Here is an 18,709-nt window from a genome sequence, read left to right as displayed (position 1 = left end):
TATAATAAATAAATTTATATTCATGTATTTTTAATGATTTTCTTATGGATATGGAACAATAAAAAATATATAAATTCTATTTTAAATTTATAACTCTCATTTATTTAAATAATACAAGTATTTATTTGGTATAAAGGATATTAATAAATTCATCTTCATGTATATTGCTAATAAATAAATTTATATCATTTTTAATATTTTATAAAGAAAATTTTGAAATAAAATATTAGCTTTTTTTAATGTGGTCATGTGGGTTATTTTATTATTAATTATCTTTTATTTAATTTAAAAGATAATTATGGTTAATAATATTAAGTGCCTATTGGTTAGTTGAGGAGATGCTTTCTAAATAACCATTCGCCTGAGAAAAAAATGAGACCCTATTTTAGATTTGATCTTCTCTCTTCAATATATATATAATTTCTCTTCATTAAGAAACGTACATCAAATTAAAGGGATCAAGAGAAGGAAACCAAGTTGTCTCTAATTTGCTCATCTACAAAGAATTTCTCTTCAAAATCAATCTCAAGATCAATCTTGTGATATATATTCTTAGTTTCCTCTTCATTTCTTAAATTTTTAATTATTCCATGCTTTGCTCATTCCCTTGAATTGTTTTCAAGAATTTATTTCATTGTTTCTACATCAAATCTTACAATTACTCCACAATTTTTCCCAATGGGACTTAACTAAAACATAGGTTAAGCAAATTGAGTTTCATGTGTTTTTCCCCATAGCTGATTTTAAGCTTAGTAATATCTTGGTTTGCATATATATCATTGTGGACCCGCATTTTACACGTGCGTCCCCACTCGATCGGCGAGACTCGCTTTTTATTTGTGAAAAATTAATTTTTGGAAAAAGTTGGAGTCGCCACTTATTTTATTTTTATTTTAAAGGGAAAATAAAACAAGAAAGAAAAACCCTAAAAAGTGACTCCATAGTTTTGAAAAAAGCATGTCTTTGAGAAACCCGAGTCTAAGTCCGGGGATCAGGTTACTTATTGGGAAGGTACCTCTAGGAGGTAGCACCCCTCTAAGCCCTAAAAGGTCTCTACTGACTAAGTTGAGGGAAACGTGGCAATTAAATGGTTAATCATGGATACCTAAGTAGACTAGGTGATTTCAAATATTGCATGCCTAATAAGAAAACAAACCATGAGAGGGAATCGAAGTGCGTACCTGAACGACTTTTCAAGCGCTATCACAAGACATCAAAGTTAGTATAGAGATATAGCACGCAACATGCATTTTATCCAAGCAAATCAAGCATATATCAAAACATCCAAGAATTGCATCATGTATGGGTATAGTCATCAGTAACATATGTGTCAATAGAATTCTCAAAAATAGGTGTGAAGGAGCGTACCTGGATAGCAAGCTAAAATGACTCTATGGGAAACAAGATTGCTTAATGATAGGTGCATAATAATCTCACGTATCTTAAAGAGAAAGCACAATTAATCAAATATCAAACAAAAAATATTTGAGGAAATATCATGAATGTCGGGCCCCCCTCCAAAGCCCTAATTAATTTTGCATGAGTTGATTCTATAAATTCCATTATTTGGAATCATGAATTTTGTTCATGCTTGTTGAAAATCGAGAAAACCATGAAAATAGCCGAAAATCAAATAAAATAGTGAAAACACATGTCGGAAGGAAAATGACAGCAAAAGATTTGTTGAAATATGGATTTTAAGCCTAGAAACTCCCAAGGAATTTTTAAGAAAATTAGACTTATTTTTTTTACAGAAAAAGATTTTGAAATCCAGCTTTAAGATGCATAAGATCACAAAAAAGAAGAAGGAGAAACATTCGGAGGAGTATGATGTGTGGCAAGGCGGCCAAGCTGGATTAGTGTCTAGGCTGCTTTTGAGACTGAATTACTTAGGTTGCCTAAGGATGCTTCTGTAGATTGCTGAAATGGAATGCTTCACAACCTGAGCAAGAACTTGGTGCACTCCGACTGACATCTCCCAACATTTCTTCTAATTCAAGTTCAGAGAATGTTATGAGGTCGTTTGAGTGTAATTAACATCTGAGTTCTGCTTCTATCGTCAACTTGCTCACAGATAATTTTCTTCAACTGAGTGCTCGTGTCCTAACTGATTTTCAGATGTCCAGTTCCTCTGATGGCTCCTCATTCTTCAGGCATATAAAATTGTCCATAATAAAAAAAAATTAACCCTCAGTCAAAAGGATTCAGCAACTTAGTCGCATGTGTGAAGGCAAATGGGTAGTAAGCTAGAGACTTTCTGATGGATCCTACATCTCTGAACTTTCGAGAGTGGCTGCCAAGAAGACACCAAGCTCCACCATTCTCTCGTTCCTCCTGAAGGTTCCTTCTCAACAGGCTTCTTCTCTGTTCTATGAATCAGGACCATCACATGAAAGGCGCGAAGTTGGATGATCTGCTCATTACTGATGTCTTTTGGAGCTGTTAAGATTTTCTTGAGTAGTTAGTGGTTGAATGACAATTTGGCCTATTCCATCTTGGATCTATGGCAGTGTTTCCAGGCCTTAAGCCTGTTATGCTTATCATATTCTCATAATCTATGGCATGCAATGGACTTCCACTCCAGAAGGTTTAATTTGAACAATGGCCTTTGCTGGACCTAGAACTGTAGCTGAATCTCCATATCAAACTGCATGAGTTCAACACGATAGCAAGTCCAATCTATTCAGTCTGACTTCCCAATAAGTTCCTGAACTGTCATCTTCATCCTTGTAAAGATTGCTTCCAGCATCTGAACCATCTGTGTCATCACCTTCGTACTCAGAACCATCATCATCATCTTCTGGACTCCCGTGATCTTCATCCCTCTCTGTGGGGAAGAGCCAGAATTGCTTATTTTGATTTAGATGCAGCATGTAGGGCTTAAAGTCTGGATTTCCTATTTCTCTCTCTTCTTGCTTGATTAATTGATCACATCCAGACGCATTAAACTCTTTCTGAATATGAGTTCTTTTGATCTCTCCTGTAGAGGTTTTCACATCTACGAGGTAGAGCAACCTCTGTAAGCCTTTCAGAATCAGCAGTCTGTTAGTGTGCAGTCACAAGGTCCTGAAATTCTTGGCTTGACGTCAACAACTGATGATAAGGTGCCGCATGTAGGATCTTCCCATCTGATATTAACAAAACAGAACCAAAACAGGAAGAAAATCAACTTGGTGGGTCATAAGTAGGACTGTTTTCCTTGATAATGCACTCATTACATGTTCATTCAATAGATTCATTTCAGTATGTGCTTCAACTGCACTGAATGGGACGTCCAAGGGATATATACCGGCATCCTGGTAGAGTGTACGAGCCAATTAGATTCGCTGTCTTTTAGGTTTTAACGCATCAGCTTCTCGAACAAGTCCTGATGTTTGGTTATTTAAATGTCTTCTATTACTGTCACTTCTACCAACCAACCCTCATTGAACGTTTCAGGCCTGATCAGGTCGGAATTGCTTGAATCTGTCCACCCAGGTCAGCATCGTTTTCAATGGTCTCTTCATAAATAAGTAAATCATTCAAGCCTGGGAAGATATGTTCTGAATTTATGCAATTATAAGTTGGATAATTGACTATTCCCAAATCAACTAGTAGAAATGCTGATATATCCTGCTCTCTATTAAGGAAGAAAAACTTCAGAGCGTGCCAAACAAGGGACTCTGTTTTGGAAGAGATCCGAACACAGATTCCCGTTCTGTTCAGAATTGTTCTTTATAGGAGTGGGCATAATCCATCTTCATAAGTAGGAAGAAGTGAGGTAATAAAACCTTGCTTTCTTGTACCAGTCTCTACTCTAGGGTAAGGCGCTGCTGCAAAGTGCTTTCTAATAGAGCAGCCACGTGCACTTGCTCTTTTGAAAATATGAAACAGAACGTGAATTAACGGAGAACCGATAATAACATAGATGATTTGAAATAAGCTCTTGTCGCCTGCATGCTTAACTCTGGAACCTTTACCTTTTCTCCTTGGCAATGACTTCTGGTTCACTTCAAAACTATCGCATACTTCTGAGCATTTGAAGCATGAATCATGACCTTCAAAACCCTTATCATGATAAGGATCACCATCCTCATTGTTGCCTCTTTCACTGCATATCTCATTTAATAATTGGTGTCGTCATCCTTCTGAACAAAACCAGAGATGATGATAGTCCGGGAAACTACATTGCAGATTGGCATTCACAAAAATTCCTTCACAACTTGATCTATATCCCTGCATTTGGTATTCAAATCAATGACGGCAGTCCCCACAAAAAAAAACAAAAAAAAGCATCTGCTCCTCGAATCTGAAAACGATGTCCTGAAGTGAAGCATTGCATAGGGAAAAAAATGTTGCTTTAGTCACAAAAGCTTTCCACTTTCTGTAGCATCTTTAGGATATAGAACTACATTAATCTGCTGAGCTTGAGAATGAAGCTGTGCAGCAGCTTCATATTATCCATCATTGAAGTTGCCCATCTACCCAGAATTGCAGCATTCTGCTCCCCTACAGCATTCTTATGATGTCTCGCATTCAATCAAATATAGAGAGCCACCTCAACAGTTTCAGAAACTCTCTTAGCAAACTCTATGCCCAACATACTGCCAATTCCAAAAGGAATTTGTTTATCATGCGCTGAATGCATGCTTCAGTCCAATAACCATCAGGTATGGATGTTACTATTGCTTCAGACATTTCACGGTCACTCTTCACTTCAAGTCTTCACTTCAAGTCTAAGAGTTTGGACGGAGAGTTCAACAAAGAGACCAATGACCTATATGCACTGTGCCTTAAGGTCAGTTCATTGGATGACATATCATATATACAACGCGACAAAATGACCAGTGCCTGATTCTCTGAGATATTATTAAAGAACTCCATGCTAATCTTTTCATAAGCATAAACTATGGTGTCATAATCCAGGCCACTCGTTTCCATAACAGAGGTCACATTCAATTCATTTATGAGATTTGCCACAGAGAGTACCTAAGGGTCAGTTTCAGCAAGATCACCAAGAAGGCCACAAATAACCAAACGTATATCCAGTCTAGCAGAAATTAGCAGAGGAGAAATGGCATTCAAGATTTTTTTTTGGAGAAGTTTCACTCCCTGAAACTGGTATAATATCTCGAATAAGTTGCAAAGCTTCTACACATGCATCAGAATTCTGAGCTTTCTTTCCTTTTCGATAGTGATGTCTTCATCATCCAATTCGTTATCAATGTTCAATAGATTCTCAATAAACTTAAGGACACAAGATATAATAACTTCAGGTGCTAACATCACCAATCTCTGTTTCTTCTTCTTCAGCGAGCTGAACCCCAGGCAGTTCCTTCATAGAAATCTACCCTTCACTGTTTTCTTTGATGGAGAGAGATCCATGAGACTTCTCTAGCAGATTCTGATCCAATTTTTGAGGTTCTACTTGTACATCATTTGGAAATTCCAATACTGTTACTGCATTCTTATATGCATTTACAAGCTGCTCAAATGTTGTCCCGGATGTCAAGAGATTCTCATAGCTTCCTGATTGAGTTATCTATCCAGCTTCCGCAACCAGAATTTTATCGATTTCAAAGAGAAACTCCACTTGATGAGTCACTAGACTGACGATTTTATGAGCAAGGGCAGCTATGACGTATGAATAGAAAAGAATTGCAGCTGTATGTGCATCCACTACACTGAAGGGATCATCTAGGAAATACACATCTGAATCGTTTCCTTTCTTCCCCTCTTCCTCATGAGTACTGCTAGTCCCCTCTTCCGAGATCCTCCATCGTTTCAATTAGGTTCTTCACAGTATCACCATAAAAACTGACAACCAAGTTGAGCAACCAGAACAAGTGCAGATCCCCTATGTGTTAAGTATTGGAGCAGTGTGCTGCTATTACGTGGGTGCAGCATATTGCTGGATCATTAAAGTTCCATGGAGTGGGAATGAAAGGAAGTGGAGGAAGCTTTAACATTGCGGTTCCTTGTGACTAGTGGGATTATAATGCGTAATCATCAGGAAAACTTAATCAGGCTGCAGCTAATTCATCATTGAGCAAATCAATAAAAGCTTGGATATCATTGCCGGGTGGCCTAAAATCATTGGATAAATCATTAAAGTCATTAAGTATATTACTGATCTCCATGAAAACCCTTCTCCTTGCTTCTATAGAGCGAACACAAGCTGCCACTAAAATTGGTTAGCCCGGATTGCTAATTTATGCCTCCAATCACCATCGATTTTTCTTTTCCTTTTTAGAACTTCTGGAATATGGATGAAACATGTGAAGGATACGGTGGAATTGCAAGTTTTGGGTTCAAAATCCAACAGAACTTTGTTACTTTTCCTGCAACTGCTATGCGTACTTCAGCCTCATTGTCATGAAGCAACCGAACATATGTAGGAACCAAGTCTGACCTGGTAGGCTCAGGACCAACAGCTTCACATAGCTCATATAATTGATTTGCAACCATATAGCGAACACGTCAAGACTTATCCTGAGAGAAATTCATAATTTATGGGAGGAATATATGCTACACAATCTTGAGGTTCCAACAGTTTTCTGAGAGCTGCACAACCCTTAACAGCCAATAACCTAACAGAATCTTGATCATCCTGTGTCAGACCCTCAAATATTGACATGATGTCAGCCTTCAAATGAGCAGCTTCAACAGTAGCAGCAGTAGAGATGTTAGACTGATGGCTTGCAGAGAAACTTTCGTTTGTTGGACTTGCAGTGACTTTTATCTATTGAGATATTGCATTGGCAGACTGCTTGATCTGTTTGGAATTTAAACCCTGCATGCTCAGCTCAGCATCTCGGAATTCAAGAATCCATTAGGAAATCAGTGGTGTAAAGCACAAGAACACAACTGTTTTGCGTGATTTAGGCATGCATATCTATCCAGAGAACAGTGACAATCTGCTGCTGATGGGTGCAAATCAAATAGGCATATAGTGCATTCCCTCTCGTTGATGGCACCAAAATTAGTTGTGTTGAATCACTTGCACACTGTCAAGTTGCTTCATTTCTTCAGATAATTCAGTTTTTGACTTCTGTGATTTCATTTTTCTCTCAAAATTGATTTCTGCCACAACCTCTTGCAGTATCCTGCTATCCCTACAATTTTTTTTTTAGTGTAAGAAACACAGCAGGCAGGGCACTGACCCTCTGTTTCATCCTTCTTAGCCATGTTCATTATATGATGCTAGCATTAAACACATGTCTCATAACCACATTTGCATGGCTTCAATTGTTGGAAATTAACCAATCCTCGAGACAATCTTCAAAAGTAGGGGCCTCAGAGACAAGCAGAATTTGAAAGTACTGACAGAACCGACCTGTCTTAAAGCATGTGATTTCCAATCATTGAGACTCCCTACACCTCTTCATGATCAAGGGATGAGCTGGTGGGCACTCTGCGAAAGGAAACAAAACAGAGAGTAAAGTCCTCAGATAGCCTATGAGCTCTCCATAACCAGGTAAAGGATTGAAAACTCAGGAAAGATCGATTTCTTTCGGGTTCATTCATTTTCTGGGATGAATTATCTCTCTTCAATTTATCTTCCTTTGCTGACACCTTCAAATCCTTCATATGAACATGGACACCATTGTGCATCTGATCTTCGGCCAGACCTCCCAAGACAGTTGTGATCAGGGAATCGACATGGTGCAATCCTCATTCCAATTTGTATAGATGGTCTCTCAGAGTCCCGTTTTCCATGAATTCATAAACCACTATCATTCCATGCCTCTCATCACAATATCCAGTAGAGTCACCATACATAAACAACACCAGAAACAGGGGAAGGTATCCAAAAACAGGGCATGGAGAAAATAAACGAAAGAAACCAAGAAAAGTCATGTTTCATGTTTCGAATCAACAGGTTTAAATTGGTGGGTGAAATCAAACACATTTCAAATAAAAAGAATCAAACATATTTCAAATTGGAATCAAACATATTTCAAATAAAAATCAAAACATGACTGAAGACAACTCACAAAGAGACTAAAGCAGTACCAAACTGATCTTGACGAAAAAAATCAATAAAAGTGAAACGTGAAAACACTATAACTTAGCCCAAATAAATCGAAGATTAGCAAATATGTCTCTGATGACCACACCAAAGCATCCAACGAGTCTCTATCAAGACAAAAGAAATCTGGAAAGGAGTCCATACTTTGCAATGAAGAACTTACCTTTAGGCGGCTGCAGAGTAATGAATCACCTCTCTCCTTCCTCTTCTTCAGCGTACTCCTCAAAAGAAAAAAAAATCCTTTTTTTGCTATCTTTATTCCTCTCCCTCTCAAGACTCCAATACGTGTTTTTCCCCCAGATGATCCCCTTGCTATTCGTGCCTCTGATTCTCAGAATTTCTCCCAATCATCCAATGCGTGCTGCTCCAAAAAGAATCTCCTCCCTTAATCAAAAAAAGCTCTCCCCTTTCTTTCCTTTTCTTTTTTTTTTTTCTCTTTTCACGTAACTATGTATATATCACCTCCCAAATCCTAAATCTGTCCCGAAAGGAAAATCCCCTATTTTCTCTCTTCTTTTCTCCTTATCCTTTTTTAAATCTTCCAATCAAAAGCAATCTTCCCAATTTCAAATTCCCCTCCAAAACCTTCCAAAGAGAGTCCTACCTTCCTTAAACTCCAATGGTAAGTTTCCTTGCAAAAACATGAAATTTTTAAAGTTAAATCATTGAATGAATAAATAAGCAAGTAAATAAATTAGGAAACGGTAAAAATAAATAAATAAATAAATAAAAATAAATAATAAATAAGTTAAGGAAAATAATATAAAGAGGAGAATAACTAATAAAAAGTGAATGATAATCATAAAACTAAAACTAAAATAAAATAAAATAAAATAAAATAAATAAAATAAAATAAAAATAAACCAATAAACAAAAGCCGAGCTCAAAAGCCATGTAACCATGCAAGTCATACAAGTCACGCTAAAAATGTCCAAATGGGCCAAGTGTGCCTAAACGGGCCTATGATGAGACTAAGTGGGCCTAGGGTGGTGCCTAATGGGCCAAGTGTATCTAAAAGTTATCCTAAAAAAAAAAAGAAAAAATAAAAAAGAAAAGCCTAAGTCTAAGTTAAGGCTGCCAAGGGATCACAATAAAGGGTCAGATAATCCCCTAACCAAAGTCCCCGAGGTGACTCAAAAAAAGGTAAGTTGTACGAGTAGTAATGGGCCACCAAGGAACTATTTTGAAGTACTGAAAACGAACTCAAAGACATGTGCTAAAGGAACAAAATTGAGGGTCTACAATCATGTATGGTAGTATTTAAACATAAAAGAAAAAAAAGGGTTTATCCTAGAGATAAGCCACTCTAATAATGTTTTTTTGCTAGTTTTCAAACATTTTCCATAATAATAGGGATTGTTCTCCAAATAAATGACCAAACTATAAAGTATATTAGTTTTTTTTTCTAGACCACTTTTCCATCATGTTCATCTCAAACGCAAATTTATGCTACCACTTAGTGTTAAATGTTTGATAGTGATTCAATCCTTTTTGTCTTTTGTTTAGGCAAAACAACAAACTTTCATCAAGCATCCGTTAAAATGTTATGTTTAAGGCATTCAAATGTTATTAGGTGTTGCATATTTGTCAGTACACAACTCCTCCTAGGTCAAAAGACTCCAAGGGTGGAAGATGTTCAATGATCTCTATGGAATTGGTGGATAGACAAATTATCTGATACCAGGAGTAAGTTGTTCACTCTTCCTGCTTCCTTTGCATGAATGTATCTGTATAAAGCTTCTCCTTATGGCATTTCGACTGGCCAGCAAAGATAGCTTTTGCTTTGGGAAGTTGTAGATCATAAGGTCAAACATTAGAGATCTTGTCAAGCTTATCATTGGTTTGTCCAACTTCGTTAGGCAGCATGAAGCAGATCACCAAAAAAGTTTCTACCGATGAGAACAGAACAGGCTCAGACTTGGGATTCGATCCTTGTATTTTTTTTTAGCCAACCCTCAACATCTTCCCCTTATAACCCCATGACTAGCTTGGAAACTTTCTATCTTTTACCACCTAGAAACTACTCTTGTCATGGAGGAACATGTGACTTATCCGAGAGCTTGTAATATTTGAAAAGCAAAATGTTATTTATGACCCTTAGCTAGGTGCCTAAACCCGAACTATTGGTCATAAGACGAATGCAATGCACCAGACTTTTCTAGTGATATAATTTCAAATTTTGGATGACCTTATTCGGCACCTAGTACCTCTAATGCGCTCTTCACAGTCTAGTATTGCCCACTCATGTGCATAGTTCAAAGTCGCGGTATTGGTCACTGACTCGGAGAGTCCTAAGGCGTATTGGTCTCGGTGTATCAGCTTGGTATCGGACAATACACAAAATAAACTAATTAGAAATTTCAAAAAATTATAAAAATATTTACAATTAAATAAGCTCAAAAAATTAATAAAATAAAATTGTCTCACATTTAACATTATTTAAATAGTTATAAAAGTATCCACTCAAAGTTATTTATGATAATGCTAATAAAAGAAAATTATTTTATTTCAAATATAATAACATTTTTACTAATAAACATACAATACAATAATCAATTCCACATTGAATGACGAGAGGGTTCAAAATCATTATCATCAATCTTACGATGAGTATACAAATTGGGATGGTAATTCCCGTAGTAAGGATATGGTTGAAAGAGTTGTTCATAATCAAATATGTTGGCTGAGATGACTGGCTTGATGATCTATAATCATGAAAATATGGTTTTGAAGGTTGTTCGGGATCAACACCATATTGATAGTATCCAAAACCTCGATAAGCAATGCTACTGCTACTAAAAGATTGATCATATCCATAGGAATCACTAGCTCATGTTCTAGTATTTGAATATCCCTCTGGATGCATCATTGGAAATCAATTAAAATCATTTCTACTAAAAGTACTAGAAGAGCTATCACGGTCCCTAAAGTTGTGATATGATCTATCATCTACTCCTCTGAAATACGGCCTTGATCCTATACCAAAATTCTGTAAGTACTCATCAATACGGTGATAATTTGATCTATGATAATCATGCCCACTAGAATATTCATCATCGCTAGGAAATGTAGTTAATTTTTCCAAATACTTTTGTTGTTCCCATATCCCTAGTCAATATCCATGATCTGTATCTTGTGTGACATAGTAATTTCCATCTCCTTGTGCCCATGACATGTCAGGATCTACTTGACTAACATAACCGTCACCAGTGCTACCATCTCCTTCATTATCCTCACCAGTGCCACCAACTCCTCTACTGCCCCCACAAGTGCCACCACCCTACCTACTGCCCCCATTGTTACCATCATCACTACTAGAACTTGAACAAATTGTTCTAGGATCCTTACCTTTACAATGGGAATCAATATCTCTTTCTTGTGTACCATTACTTGTACGCCTACTAACTCTATGATTTGTGGCACCATCATTTTCATGAACTGTTTCTCTACCTTCTTCACTAGGGAAAAGACCTTTATCCAACCAATCCAAATTATCATATGATAAAATAGGCTCCTCTCCTTTTCGTATCCACTCATCTAATATATCATCATCATTAAAGATACGATTCAGATCAAATGGATTGCATAAATATTTATTGTTTCGCTCTTGCATCAAATTCTTAACTCGAAGTCACATATTGTAGTGCACATAAACTAACTTATGCAATTTTTTAATTGTCAAATGGTTATGCAACTTTGTGTGAATCAATGACCATGTGCTCTAATTTCTTTCACAACCTGACGAAGAACAAGTTTGGCTTAAAATTTTAGCAGCAATCTTTTGTAGATGTGGACCTTCGTCACCATAGTTGTTCCACATTATAATAAAGAAAATGCATACTTATTAATCACTATGATATATTTAACAAAAAATGATGATAATATCTTATTTGTAATAGACATAAATGTATTGAGTACTTGGAAGAGATTGATTTATTGTTTTCTTTGTAAATGCACTTCCAAATTCTCCTTGGCTGTCAACAAATAATTTCACCTACATCATTAACTTTTTTTTTTGTTAATGCCCATTACATATACAAAATCTATTATTGTAGACCCCCTTTCAAGAGCCGGGGACTTTAGGTTTTTTTAATAATAACATTGGAAGGGTGCCTCCTCATCACTAGCAGCTGGCAGCACCCTAGGCAAGTAAGTGGGGGCCCCCTTTTCCCTACGCCCGGGAAATCAGCTGCATGGGCATGCCACAGGCCATGCTGATGGTCAGAGACACCATCCTTGCTGACGAGAGAAGCAGTGGAGCCGAGGATGGCTTGCTGAGGAAGACACAAACAGAGGAAAAGAAAAGGGAGACATCTGGGGCTTTTCTTCAGGAGGGGAGATGGCCACGGAGAAGATGAGGGATTTTTTTCGGGCCGTTCAGGAGGATATTTTTTTAGAGCTGAACTGAGAAGGAACAGAGCAGGGGTCTTTACAGCTCACCGGGGAACCAAGTAACGGGGGCTCCAAGGGATTCATTCAGATGAGTTTTTGAAGACGAGATATCTTAAACGGGGAAGAGGCTTTCAGGTACGAGCATTGTGGTTTTTCTATTCATCATCCTTATCATATCATTCTTCATGTATTTATCTGGTGGTTTTCTAGCTCTCATGTTATTTGGGTATATTATTGCTCTGTTTTCTTTGTCACTCTCTTTGGGCGTTCACTGCAAAGATAAATCTGGATACGGTTCGAGTTATGTCATCGGCCATGGAGCCCATTTATTTCGGCATGAAACGGGTTCCCATATATTGAGTATTTTGTTTGTTTATTTATCATTTTGAAAGTGTTCCGTTTGAGGTCGTTCATCTCTGTTTTTGGTACCTCAATCCTTGTCTTCGTTTTGGTCTGCCTTTTCGAGTCACAACAACTAGTTAGTTTTATTGTCTACCTGCCCAACCATGCTGAGCTTTCACCACTCCTAGATACCATGCAAGCCATGAAATCTGTAAAAAGTTGGAAACTATTACCTTCAATGATCTAGAGCATTTCCATTCTTTCAGCCAAGCTTCTTTCCACTCAGCACACTGTTAAGTGTTTTAAATGGGCCCAATCTTAGTTTTAATATCCGGTGTTTGGTCAATATACAACATAGTTTGCTGGACCATTGTAGTTACAGTCTGTTTAAGTTGGTCACGTCGTTTCCATAAAAAAGCAATCTGGTCGTTGAGGGTCTTCCACGCTCTGGCCTCGAAGCATAGTTGAAGGATGTCAGTGACGTTATTTTTGGTTCCGGAGACGTCTCCGGCGAGTCTAATCTGCTTCTCTACATTCAACAGCGCCTCTGTTTCCGCTTTTAAATTATGTTGAGCCTCCATTTTTGATTCAGAGATAGGACATTAGAAATCGAGTTGATTTGTTGTTGAATAAATGGTAAAAACGAAATCATAAGAGAGAGAGTTTAGAGAGTGAAGACCTCCATCAAGCTCGCCTGGGACTAGAAGTCCAAACTGTTGGCGCTGTGACCCACCCGGCACCGCGCCTGACTCCCCGCGTGCATGGCGCGCCGACTCCATCATCCCCGTGGTCGATCTCCTCACCACCGTCGGCGGCAGCGACGGAAGCTATGAGGACGATCCTCTCGCCGTGGAGGGTTGTAACGTCGAGTCCTAGTCCGCACCAGCCACCCTCCAAGGCGTATGCAGTGGCCATCATTGCCTCATTTCCTAACTCCCAACACTAAGAGTTTTATTTTTCTTTGCTTAATTTATTTTAGTCATTCACCTTTCCTTTGTTTCACGTTCTCAAATGACCCCTATAAAATCCCTTAAAATTTCAAAGTCCTAGATTTACTTATTCATTCATTTGTTCTAAAAAAAATAATATTTATATTTATGTAGCATTTCCGAAATAACCTTCTCAAATTTAAATCTAAATTTAGTTCATGTAACTCCAATTCTTGATATCCAATTTTCCCGAACTCCAATATTGTTTGTTTATTTATCTATTCATTCGCTTATTATTATTTTTCAAGTTTTAGTCCTTTAAAATTCAATTCTCATGATAATTTTCTAAGGTTTTAATTTTAAATGTAATTTTCCAATATTCAAATTCTTAAATTCAATGTTTCAAAATTTCTAATTTCCAAAATTTCTATCTTCGTAATTATTTATCCAATCATTATTATTTTTATTATTCCATTTATTTATTTATTTATTTATTCACTCTTTCATTTATTTAAAATCCCATCTCTAAATAACTCTTCAAAATTTCAGTCTCAAAAATTTCACTACTCACTTTCATCCGTTTAAATATTATTTATTATTATTAATATTATTATTCTATATTTATTTAATTATTTCATTTAAAAAATTCAATTCTTTAAAAATCTGACTTCCTAATTTATTTTTCAATTTCAAATATTCGATTATTTACTTTCATCCGTTTATATATTATTCTTATTATCATTATCATTATTCTGTATTTATTCATTTCATTCTTTTAAAAAAATTCTAATTATTAAAATTCAATTCTTCAAAATCCAATGTCCTAATTTAACTTTTCGATCCTAAAAATTCCATTATTCGTCTAAATGTTATTTTCGTCAATTAGAATTATTATCCTATATTTATTTATTTATTTAAAATCCAATCCTTTAAAAAGACCCAATGTCATAATTTAATTTTCAATCCTAAAATTCTACTATTTGTCTAAACGTTATTTTCTTTAATTTGAATTAGTATCCTATATTCATTTGCTTATTTAAAGTCTAATCTCTCGAAAATCCAACTCCCTAACTTAATTTTCCAATTCCAAAAATTCTACAATTCGTTTAAATCTTATTTTCATTAGAATTATCCTCCCCTATTTACCTATTTGTTTAAAGTCTAATCATTCGAAAATCTCATGCCTTAATTTAATTTTTCAATAATTCGTTTAAATCTTATTTTTATCAATTAGAATTATAATCTCATACTTACTTAGTTATTTAAAGCCTAATCCTCAAAAAAATCCTCTGCCTTAATTCAATCTTTCAAATATTCGTATAAATCTTATTTTCATTAAATAGAACCATCATCCCATATTTATCTAGTCTAATCTGTCAAAAATCACATGCCTCAATTTAATCTCTCAATAATCTGTTTAAACCTTATTTTCATCAATTAGAATCATTATCCCATATCTATCTAGTATTCCAAAGTCTAATCCTTCAAAAATCCTATGTCTTAGTTTAATTTCTCAATCCTAAAAATTTCGCTATTCATCTATATCTTATTTTCATCAATTAAAATTATTATCCCCCCACTTATCTATTTATTTAAAGTCCAGTTCTTAAAAAATCCAACGTCCTAACTTGATTTTCAATTTTAAAAATTCCACTATTCATTTTCTATTCGTTTAAAAATTTTGCTCCCGCTAATTGGCAACATTATTCCATACTTACCTATTTATTCCCCTTAAAGATCTCAACCATTAAAGTCTAATTCTTCAAAAATTCCGATTTCTAAATTTATCTATCTGAAATTCCAATTGTCCTATCTCTGAATTTAATTTTCACTTCTCAATATTCCAATTATCGTATTTATCCGGTTACTCACTTATTGTTATCACTATTATTGTTATCATTTTATTCATTCGTTTCTAAAACGTCCGCCTTCAAATGATTTTCAAGATTTCCAATTTTCATAAATCAACTTGCATAATTTCTACTTCGCAAATAACTTACAAGTCTGATCCCTTTCAAAATTCAACTCCCAAAGTCCCAATTTTCGTAAACTCAAATTTTCTTAAAAATCCCGAACTTTTAAATAATTCCTCAAAATCCCAATTTTCTTTCAAATTTAATCTCTAAAATTCTCATTCTTACATTTAATTCCTAAGAATCCAATTTTCGAATAATCTCCAAAACTCCAATTTTCAAATAATCGCTAAGAGTCCGACTCTCGAATGAATTTCAAAAATCCAGTTTTTCTTCGAACAATTTTAATCCCTGCTTAGTATGCATGTGATATGTTTCGTACTATATATTGTGCACTGACTCCATTTCTATGATAGCGCATTGTTCGTTCGTGGCCCAGGTACGCATCCGCTCCTATTCTGGTCACTCTCTATTGCATGCTTCGATTCTCATATGCGCCTAATCGATTTGAGTATCCATTGATTTTCTTATTGGTTGCCATATCAGCTTCATTTTATTAGTAGAGACCCGACTTTAGGGACTTAGAGGGGTGCTACGGTCTTTACCGTGCCTTCCCAATAAGTAACCTGACCCCCGAACCCGACCCGGTTTTTCACAGACCACCTTTTCCGAAACAAGGAGTCACACTTAGGGTTTTTCTTTCTTATTTTATTTACCCTTTAAAAATAAAACAAAAATAAGTGGCGACTCCAAGTCAATTTTTCTTAATCAGTAAATATCATTTTTTCGAAATAAAAATCGAGCTCGCCATCGAGTGGGAAACGTATGAGTCGAAATGCGGGGTCCACAATTATATAAAGGTCACAAACTATTATCATACCTCGTTAATAGCTTTTGCTTGTCTATCCAAATCCGGCTCTAATCTCTTGATAATCTCATTTAATCCTATTTTAATTTCCAAATGGTTGGAAAAATACTTTGAATATTGGAACATTGAATTTAAAAAATATGTTGACATAAGTTAAATAATGATCAATTTATAATAATTTGTACTTGAAAAAAATAATAAAAAATATATAAAGAATTTTTTATTACCTACAGCATGCAAATGTCTGTGCAATTGACTTTCCCACCTTCTATCAATGACTTCCCAATAGTTTTCTCTTTGCTTAACTGATGCTTTGATAGCCAATTTAGCTCTATCCATTGCTTCATAAATGATTGATAGTGTGGGTTTTTTTTATCTTGATTAACCAATTTCAATACTTTGACAAGAGGTTCCATGATGGTTTGAACTTCCCCTACCTTCTTCCAAAATCGATCAGTTAAGATAAGGTGGGATACCTTATCTCTTAGACTTTTTTTGCTCTTATCTCTATTAAATTCATGCCACTCATTTGTTGTGTACATTCTCTTCAACTCAAGTGAAATGAATTTAGTAGCAAAACAGATTATTCCTGATCTTAATAGATCTTTATCCTTGGTGAACACTTTCATCAAATTCACTACTTTCAAGCTATTATAAATAAATCTTGTGATCATTTTTTCTTGATCTAATGTCTCCTTAATTTTCTTCATGCTTGCAATATCTTCAAGCATTAAATCAATACAATGGGCTGAACAAGGAGACCAAAACAAATGCTTGCGCTTCTCCATCAACCACATATCGACTGTTTTAAAACTTACCTCATTATCAATGACTACTTGAACAACATTTTCCTCCCCAACCTCCTCTACAACTTTATCCATAAGGGAAAAGATGTAGTATGCTTTCTTAGGTATGTTGGTAGTGTCAACTGAAGAATGGTATATCATACTTCTATCACAATAAATCATGAAATTGATGATAGGCTTTCTAGTCCTAGAACTCCAATCATCAAACATGATTATGCACCCATATATAGGCCATTTAGCCTTCAATGTTGTTATATATACCTCAAGCTCTTGCACCTCCTCTTCCAAATATGTATTTCTAATTTGGTATCCCGTGGGACCCTTGATGTCTGAATCTTCTTTTGCTATGGCATCAATCATTGATTGATAGTAAGACCCACTGTCAGTTGCATTAAAGGGTATTGCATTAAAGAGAAAGAATTTAGAAATAGTTTTACCCACTCTATTCACGCCTTCAGTAGAAAACAAGCTTTTTATTGATTTCTGCTTTGATAGGAACATGTAGGGATCAATTCCTTTTGGAGGTATGCTAGTTCTTTCTCTTACACTGAAGCTATGTGTCGGTCTGTGCTTAATATTAGCATTAGAAAGTTGTGAGGAACTAGCACCCTTCTAATGCTCTTGTCTATTTTCTTCAAAAATTCGATGACTTTCTTTCATTGCTTGTTTCATTGTCTTCTTTCAAAATCAGCCATAGCAACTTCCTTAATTTCATTTTTAGAATCATCCTCATCAATTTCATAGAAATTTTCTTTATTTAAGGAACTCAAAAGTCGTTCATTTTTTTTTTCTATAACTGTGATTTTTCTTTTGAAGTATCATACATATGTTGTCTAACACTATGTAACACTTCTACCGGTACACATGAACATCATTCCACTTGTCTGAATATATGTGTGATGTGTTGCTTTAATCTTGTTATATCGTCATGTATAACTTTCCCACAATATTTACACTTCGTGGTTCTTCAATTTCCACCAACAGATTTTGCATGCTCCTAACCAATAGCATGTTTTGAAGTCATTTTGAAATTTTAACCTAATCATGTATCAAAGGAAAACAACTTACTTTTCAAATTAAATACTTATAAACACATTTATATAAAAATTATAATATTCAATTTTCCACTCACTTAAAAGTTTCATATTGTTACCATATAAAAATAAATTCTACTAAAAAAGCAATATACACAATCTCACCTAAGTTCACCATCTTTTAGTTTCTACTTATTTATATTTTTTTTAATTAAAATAAATAATAGTTAAATAAATGAATATTTTTATAAAACAAAATTCTTTTAAAAAGGTTTGTTTTGATAATTATTGATTTCCTATTGTAATTTAATTGTAGAAAATTATAAAATAAAAAATCTACATGATATAATGAAGTCAAATTGATTCAAACATAAATGAAATTTGTTTATACCATGTAAATGCATACCCTTCAAT

General features: G+C 35.2%; 1 long non-coding RNA gene across 1 annotated transcript; it reads right to left on the bottom strand.

Moving 5' to 3' along the window:
- Positions 1-2,218: 2,218 nt before the first annotated feature.
- On the bottom strand, positions 2,219-7,003 carry LOC104880021 (uncharacterized). Its single transcript, XR_786377.3, has 2 exons — positions 3,290-7,003; positions 2,219-3,128 (listed from the first exon to the last, which is right to left on the bottom strand). It is a non-coding gene; the product is annotated as an uncharacterized LOC104880021 (long non-coding RNA).
- Positions 7,004-18,709: the final 11,706 nt, after the last annotated feature.

Source organism: Vitis vinifera, chromosome 8 (genome assembly GCF_030704535.1).
Source record: "Vitis vinifera cultivar Pinot Noir 40024 chromosome 8, ASM3070453v1".
NCBI classification, from domain to species: Eukaryota; Viridiplantae; Streptophyta; class Magnoliopsida; order Vitales; family Vitaceae; genus Vitis; species Vitis vinifera.
Note: the sequence above shows the minus strand (reverse complement) of the source record. Positions and strands in the feature narration are given on the sequence as shown.